This window comes from Helianthus annuus, unplaced genomic scaffold (assembly GCF_002127325.2).
Source record: "Helianthus annuus cultivar XRQ/B unplaced genomic scaffold, HanXRQr2.0-SUNRISE HanXRQChr00c009, whole genome shotgun sequence".
Classification (NCBI taxonomy): Eukaryota; Viridiplantae; Streptophyta; class Magnoliopsida; order Asterales; family Asteraceae; genus Helianthus; species Helianthus annuus.
In genome coordinates, this window is record NW_023395525.1 from 37,481 (window position 1) to 46,510 (window position 9,030).

The 9,030-nt window shown below is 39.5% G+C and overlaps 1 long non-coding RNA gene across 1 annotated transcript; it reads right to left on the reverse strand.

Annotated features, from left to right (window-relative positions):
* Positions 1-2,006: 2,006 nt before the first annotated feature.
* Positions 2,007-2,486, reverse strand: LOC110892136. The gene is made up of 3 exons (XR_002565857.2): positions 2,443-2,486; positions 2,229-2,332; positions 2,007-2,047 (listed from the first exon to the last, which is right to left on the reverse strand). It is a non-coding gene; the product is annotated as an uncharacterized LOC110892136 (long non-coding RNA).
* Positions 2,487-9,030: the final 6,544 nt, after the last annotated feature.

The window sequence follows — 9,030 nt, forward strand, 5'->3', positions numbered from 1 at the left end:
TATATGTATATGTATATGTATATGTATATGTATGTGTATATGTAGTTGTATGTGTATGCAAGTGTTTGTGGAGATGCGGGCCGGAGGAGGGGGACTCGATTTTCTGGCAAAATTTTGACAGATATATTAATGAATGACGCCCGACGATGGTGACGGCTGGCGGGTGGTGCTGTGGTGGTGATGCTGGTGGCGGTTAGGTCACAAACACACACATCTCGATCTATCTATATATATATATATATGTATATGTAGTTGTATGCAAGTGTTTGTTGAGATGAAGGTGAGACTTACGTTGCAAAGTGTGTGCATTTCACACAATAGTTATAGGTAATTTGCTGTTGTGGAAGAATCTATGTTAGAGACAGACAGGGGTTAAAAGTAGTGAAATGGTTAAAGTGAGGAGTAGTCGTGTATATACTTGTTGTGTGTTTTTAAAAAGGTTCAAAACAAATTTAGATCCAACGAAAACATAATTCTCAGAATCACTTGATGAAAATTACCTAAAACACATGTAGTAAAAATAGCTTTTTTGTATTGTAAGTTGCAGAAAACCTGACAAAGCAAAACCTATATTGTTTGAAAAACATGGAACTGATGATAACGACGAAACTTCGGTTGCGAATAAAATTCTGCATCAATTGCCGTTTAATTAGTTTTTAACATTCGGAATCGTGGCGAAATCCTTAGCGCAACGCGCTAGGAGAAAAACCTAGTTATATATACAATTTAGGTAGATGTTAGGAACAGTGAAATTTCTTTTCTTTTTTCTATTTGTTTTTTTTTTTTTTGTATATTTTGAATTCATTTTCAATCCCATGTTTATATGTTTTATTTTTAGTCATTCAAGTTTTGCCTCTTTTGTGTTTAAAGTTAAAGCTTTATCGGTATAAATTTGAGGGTTTTTTTTTTTTTTTTTTTTTTTTACATTTACGTCAGGTTGTAGCATAAGTTTGCACGTCTTTACATCACGTGACGCCAAAAATTCACAGTACTGATATTTCAGCAGAGTAACATTACAGATTCAACAAGAACTCTCTCAAACTCTCTGGTGTGCTCTCTTGTAAAACAGAGTATGTATCTGCTGCTATTTATATCACAACGCATCAGACTGCAAATCGAAATACAAGATTACAACGTGATACAACGAAATACATATGCTTCTTATCGAAATAATCATTACATCGAAATAGCCTTGAAATAATCTCCATCGAAATAGGCTTGGGTGTTGTGCTTTATATCCTATCGAAATAGGCTTTGTCTTTTGATTCTATCAAAATAGGCAATAGATAAAGGTTGAACTTCAGTAACTAGTAACTTCGAAATAGACATAAGTCTATTTCGTTGTCTCCATATGACCATAACATTTATCTATTTCGATGTCCAATAACTTGATCCTATTTTGATGCCTTTATACAAATACTCTATTTCGATTAGTATATATTTCAATCTCTATTTCGTGGACTCCTGTTTCAGCCTATTACATTCCCTTCACATATTTCACAGGAGGATGTGAAATATATGGTCTTGATACGTAACGAGCCGAACCGTGCCACATCCACACATAAGTGCATCAACAATTAACTTTTGTCCAGTTAAAAAGGGAATCTATATGGGTCTAAACTCAACACCTTCAATAATAAGCCCGCTAAGCATCTTGTCACCACGAGTTCCCAATGCAAGACAAGCAGGAATCGTTTCAGTGGTAGTAGCAGCTAGGAATTCCCAAATTTGTACTTCCATCCAACCATCGTTCCTTTCTTGTGGAAGGCCTTTAAATTTTGGCTTATTGAGTGGGTTGTGAGTGTTTTGATCGGCCTTTGGTCTAATAACTGGGGTTTGAGGACTTACTAAAAAGATATACCGATGACAATTTGAATTAAAATCTCCTTGATCCTCTACTAGAATTGGAGCCTGAAATTCGGATTGGTCCTTCGGCAATTTGTAGACAAGGTAACATGCATATGTTATTTGAGATGATACTAGATGGGATTGGATATTGTTGATGATATTAGGAATCCGAAAAATACACTGAAAGGCTTCTCCAAATCTGAAAAATATTAGAAGATCATCTTACAGGTAAAAGGAAAGCTAGGAATGCTAGAAAATGAACTTGTCCATACATGATTACTAGAAAGTTACGCTTTTGCACAAATTTTAATGTAAGGTTCCAAAAAACTAAGGTAAAACATTATCTGGTAGAAAGAATTGAATAGCATGATTAAAAGAACCTTGATTCAGGTAAAGTCAGCTTGTACGAGTACAGGTCCCATGTGGCAGTCGCGCTTGCTGATAGCATATGACATTTCTTCCCATTTTTGTCAAGAAAAAACCACTATCAAACAATAAAGAGAGATACAATTAGTACATGTTCAGTAATGGTTTCCCTTTGAACCATGTTCACAGGTTCCACAACAACTACACATGAGAAAAAAATGGACTTACAATGCTTCTCTTCTTGCCATCCCTGATTAAGAACCCTTTGCTCAAAATTGAGTACGCTTGCTTCTTCGTTGTCCATTGTATTCTATTTTTCGACAGTTTCAAATTGGCTTCAATTTTAGCGGGATCCACTTTGCTCATAATTGGCTTCAATTTTAGCGGGATCCACTTGGATACCACGCTTACTAACAATATGTCCAAGAAATTGGACTTAACGAAGCCAAAATTCACACTTCAAAAACTTGGCATAGAGCTTTTCTTGTTGAAGCAGTCAAAGGATACAGCGAAGGTGCTTCTCATGGTCAGCTTGACTCTTTGAGTAAACTAGAATGTCATCAATGAAGACGATGACAAATTTATCTAAGTAGGGTTTGCAGACGTGGTTCATGAGATCCATGAACGCTGCTGGTGCATTAGTGAGCCCAAAAGGCATCACTAAGAACTCGTAATGACCATAACGAGTCCTAAATGCAGTCTTGTGTTCATCTTCATCTTTAACCTTCAGTTGATGATAGCCTGACCTCAAATCGATCTTAGAGAAGTAACTTGCCCCTTGCAATTGATCGAACAGATCGTCGATCCTGGGTAATGGATATATATTCTTGATTGTGACTTTGTAAAGCTCGCGATAATCGATGCATAATCGCATCGATCCATCCTTCTTCTTTACAAACAGGATTGGTGCTCCCCAAGGAGATGAACTAGGTCTAATGAAACCTTTGGCTAACAAATCATCTAGTTGGGTTCTCAGCTCTTTCATTTCTATTGGTGCCAACCTGAAAGGCGCTCTTGCAACAGGCGCTGCTCCAGGGATGATGTCAATTCTGAATTCTACTTGCCTATCTGTGGTAAACCAAGTAGTTCCTCAGGGAAAACTTCTGGATATTCAGAAATGAAGAGATGTCTTCAATCTTGGGCTTCTGTTCATCAATAGTTACCTGTGCCATGTAAATGACACAACCCTTCTTCAGACATCTAGATGCCTTGAGCATAGACACTTGTTCAGGCAGTCCATACTGGGTATCCCCTTGTATGGTAAGTGGCTCACCAGACGGAGTCTTGATCACCACTTGCTTCTTGTTGCAAACGATCTGGGCTTGGTTATGAGATAACCAGTCCATGCCTATAACTATGTTGAAACCAGCTAACTTCAAAGGAAGTAAGGATAACGGGAAGGAGTGATTCCTAATGGATATAAAGCATCCATCTAACACTGTTGAGGCTGTCTCTAAGGTACCATCAGCAAATTCTACCTCATATTTCACGCTTAGGGTTTTAACAGGTAAATTCAACAACTTACAAAACTTATCATCTACAAATGACTTATTCGCACCCGAATCAAATAACACTCTTGCATAAACATCATTTATAAGGAAGGTACCTGTTATCACATTATCGTCCTGAACGGCTTCTCGTGCATCCATTCGAAAAACCCTTGCATTGGTCTTCTTGACCTCTTCAGGCTTTTTGGTATTTTTAGGGCAGTTGGTTTTGATGTGCCCCTTTTCATTGCAGTTATAGCACGTCGCATCCTTTACTTTCTTGGAGTCTACTATCTTGTGCTCCTTGGACTTGCATAACCCACATGCAGACTATTTTGACTGAGACTTGGATTCAAACCTACATTTTCCAAAGTGACGTTTCTGGCAGGTTTTGCACTTTGGCTTCTCATCTGCTTGCTGACTACCCTTGCCAAACCCAAACTTCTTCTTGTGGTCTGTGGTTCCCTTAAACTTCTTCTCAGACCGTCGTGAGTTATCTTCCTCACGTTTTCTCTTACCTTCCTCCGAGTTCTTAAGCGATCTTAGCCTGACCGCGTCCAAGGTAAGGGATAAAGATAGGTCAGTTGCTGACCTAAAAGTAACAGGTCGGGATGCCTTTACACTGGCCTTGATCTCTGGGGCCAAACCCCCAATGAATCGAGCTATTCGATTGGGTTCCGGTGTTACCAGATACGGAACCAGTCGAGATAGGGTATTGAAACTGGTGAGGTAAGCTTGACAATCTAAATTTTTCATCACCAATGATAAGAAGTCTGACTCAATCCTCTCAACCTCATGTTGAGGGCAGTAATTCTCCTTAATAAGAGCAACAAACTGAGCCCACGTCAGATTGTACAGTGGGACCTTTCCAGCAGCTTGAATGAGAGACTTCCACCATGCTAGTGCCTCTCCTTTGAATGAATGGGATACATACTTCACCACATCCCTATCAGCACAACCGCTGATATCAACCACGGTATCCATTTCATCCAACCATGTCAGACAGTCAATCGCCCTTTTTTCCCCAGTGAAATCCCTGGGTTTGCAGGAGACAAAGTATTTATAGGTGCAGGTCTTGGTACATGGTTCACAATCAAATACTATCCTCTTAGATTGAACACTGTGTTGATTCGAGGAATGTTGAACATCCTCCTTCTTTGATTCTTGTTGTTTAGAGGGTGGCTTGCTATGAGCCTCAAATTGTGTCTTAGGGTGAGATATAGAGTGGGGTACAGATGAGGTCTTACTATGCGTCCCACTAGATTCCCTGAATTGCCTATCCACAGCTTTAGAGACAGTTGTATCAATCAGTGTTCGGAGCTCTTCTCTAGTTATATTGATCCTAGTATTCTCATGGTTCTTCAGGGGATGAATGTTAACTTCTTCTGACCCAGCCATGTAGCTTAATTCCTAAATAAAAATAATGACAAAGGTTTATTTAGAAGTTTATAACAGTACTATCATTCTTGATGATTTATTAACCATGCTATTAATAACCATATTGGTTAATTTGTTAACTATATTTATTCATGATCTTTATCATAATAATCCTTAATTATAATTCAATAATAGCACAAAAGGCCAAGTCACAGGGACATATTTAATTTATAAGCCAGGATTTTATAGAATCGAGGCATTAAGGCTTGAATCAAAGTTCATTACCTTTTCTTGACTGGGAGTCGTAGACCACCACTGTCTTTAGTCTCAGAGGACATTAATTATGGCCCGTAGGCACCTCATCACTAATGGATGATTATTTAAATAAGAAGGGAATTGGAATAACCCAATTTAAGAATGACTTATGTGATTTTATCGAACCACATTTTGCCAAGGGTGCTAACATGTTTCAGATGTTAACAAGGAATTGAATCTTTTAAATAGATTTTGCCATCTTGGCCATGTCCAAAATGACATATAGGCTAGGTTATACCTTTAAGATTCTTTTTAATATTTATCACAGAACAATCCTAAATTGAGATGTTAACAAGGATCTGAATCTAATTGAGGAACTACCATCTTGACGCTGTCTTAAAATGACACATGGGCTAGGTCTTGTCCTTTTTAGATTTTGGTATATTATAATGGCAGATCTTATAAAAGGAATAATATTTTTCATTTATTTCTTATATTATATTTATGCAATAAAGGACAAAATGAAATTTTAAATTTAACCATTCCACTACAAAATTAAAAATACATGTTTGCCCTAAACGGGACTTAAAGAGAGATAACTTGCCCACGCAGGGGCTAAACAGAAATAACATACCCACGCAGTGGCTAAACTAAAAAAACAAGTCCTCGCAGGGACTGAATACAGAAACAGATGTCCACGCAGGGACTTGATTAAAGCAAGTAAATTACAATACAATTAAATAAACATGGATCTTCAAAAATCCCTTTTCTTGCTCTTCCCCTTGATTAGACTTGCCAACCCTTTGAGGAACCCTTTCTGGTTCCTACGATCTTCTTGAACCTCCCGCTCTACCTGGCTCAACCGTTGGAGAATCTCCTGATGTTGCGACGGCGGTATCAATGGCGGCTACGGCGGCTGCTGATGTGGAGGTTGAGGAGGTAACGGTTGTTGGTACCCATAAGCTGGGTATCCTACTCCCTAGGGAGCTCCATAGGGCCCCTCGGGGTGGAGAGCATTGTAGTCCCAAGCTGCCTGGTATGGGTCAACATCAGCATAGTTGTAGTTGGTATGGGCCGGCTACTCAAATGGGTTGTACGCCGCTGAACCGGCGTATGCAGGAATTGGGATATCATAACCCAACGGTGGTGGCGCGACAGGCGCGGAGTCTACCTCAGAGACAGGGTTTGAAGGCCCACCCATCTGCGGGTCTTCATAAAGTGGCGGGTAGTGGCTGCCACTCGAAGGTTGAGGGGTGCTGATACGCACTCCTCCTCGCATGGACATTCGTGCGTTTGATCTTCTTCGCCTCGGTGGCTCCGGAGGCGGCTGCTGAACTGGTGGTGGTGGTGGTGGAGTGACCGCTACAAAATGAGAATCCTCAGAGGGATCCTGCTGCTGCTGAGGCGAGGAGTGCTAAGAAGGGGTAAACACCCAATCATATTGGGCAAATCTCACCTGGTAGCTGTCTGGACCACGGTAAGGTGATCCATGGAATGATGACCCATCTGAGATCTCGATGGGGTGAGTAGGCGTCCCGGTAGGAGGCTCGGTGGGATCAGCGTCTTCATCCATGTCCATCACATGGTCGCCAGAGAAGTGGTCTTCGGGTCCCAATGGGTTAAAACCCACTGGTTCTTCAATGAGGTTTGCCGGTTTGAACCGGCTCTGAAAGTAGGGTGTTGGGTCATTGAAGGAATGGTGTGAGTTTGAGCGTTGGAGAGGGATGAAGGAAGGCTGTGAGTTATGGGGCTCGTTTTCAGATTGGGGCCCGAATGAATGGTGGTAGGATGGTGACGAACTTAGCGAGACGGATCACCTCGCTGGCTCTATGTAAGTCCTCCAAGCTTCCTGTGGACTTGTACTCATGGTGATAGATGGGGTTCGCCGGTGTGAAGGTCCGGCTTCATGATCGTCTCCAGTAACTGGTGCCTTGCCTCGTCCTCTCCTGAATCTCGGTGGCATTTTGATTAAACCTGTCAAAACAACATAAGAACAACAAAGGAACAAATAAAGGACAAAATAAAACGAATTAGGATTAGTCCCAAGTTCTTTGTCTAGACTCGAAAGTCGAGGAATGTGCAACTGTGTAACTGAGATTAAACACAAAAGGCTAGTGTTTAATTCACTCAGTGTTGGCTCTGATACCAACATGTCACACCCCAATATTTCCACGTATTACCGGTGGGCCCGGTGGGGAGTATCGTGACGTAGTTGATATCATCATAGTCAAACAACACAATTTAATGCACAACGGAAGCAAAAGATGAATCACATTACAAACCGAAATAAAAGTAATATCAATGTATTACAAACGGACCGTAAAGGATCCACAGGCGGATCAAAGATAAAAAGGAAAATTGTTCAACAGATTTTAACATCTAAGCTTGCAAGACTTGTTTAATGATGCAAGACTTGTTCAACAGATTTTTGAAAGTACGTAAGTTTACACTGGTAAATACAATTAACTGACTCATTTTGAAAAGAGTTTAAGAAAATTGATTTGAATGCACATGGCACAAAAGTTCTTTTATAACTTGGGACAATTATTTAAAAATAATCTTGTATACAGTTTTACTTATTTGTCGTCTGTCAGGGCCGGTTAGAATAGCCGGACAAGATTAACTGACACGCCACAGGTATAATGCCCACAAGGTTAATTCCTTAAAGTGGGTTACCAGTTTTTACATATGCAACTGTCAGGTGTATGCCTACACCCCGTGCTTAGGTCGTGGCCATTTCAAAGAATGATGCCAAGGATATCCGAGACATGGTCATTAACCCCCAAAGGCCATACACCAAATAATACAGATTAAAACGGGTTATGTAAATACATTAATCACAATCCGATTTAAATGACTACACACCCGACCAAGCGGTATTTTTATAATACCGTATCCCAAGCCCGTATAACGGAAAATAAGTTAAAAGTATTTACCTGAGCAAGTATATATCAAAATCAGTGAGTGCAAGTAGCTTTTACCAGGCTCCTAATCTGGAACGGAGGTTTTTAATAACCTATTAGATTCCTAACGGGTCTTAATTAAGCCTAAACTTAGACCGGTTAGTTTTAAAGGAAGATACGGTTTAAAACGCACGATTAAGCGAAGACCGGATTAGAATGTGACAAAGCAAAACCTATATTGTTTGAAAAACATGGAACTGATGATAACGACGAAACTTCGGTTGCGAATAAAATTCTGCATCAATTGCCGTTTAATTAGTTTTTAACATTCGGAATCGTGGCGAAATCCTTAGCGCAACGCGCTAGGAGAAAAACCTAGTTATATATACAATTTAGGTAGATGTTAGGAACAGTGAAATTTCTTTTCTTTTTTCTATTTGTTTTTTTTTTTTTTGTATATTTTGAATTCATTTTCAATCCCATGTTTATATGTTTTATTTTTAGTCATTCAAGTTTTGCCTCTTTTGTGTTTAAAGTTAAAGCTTTATCGGTATAAATTTGAGGGGTTTTTTTTTTTTTTTTTTTTTTTTTTTTTACGCCAGGTTGTAGCATAAGTTTGCACGTCTTTACATCACGTGACGCCAAAAATTCACAGTACTGATATTTCAGCAGAGTAACATTACAGATTCAACAAGAACTCTCTCAAACTCTCTGGTGTGCTCTCTTGTAAAACAGAGTATATATCTGCTGCTATTTATATCACAACGCAGCAGACTACAAATCGAAATACAAGA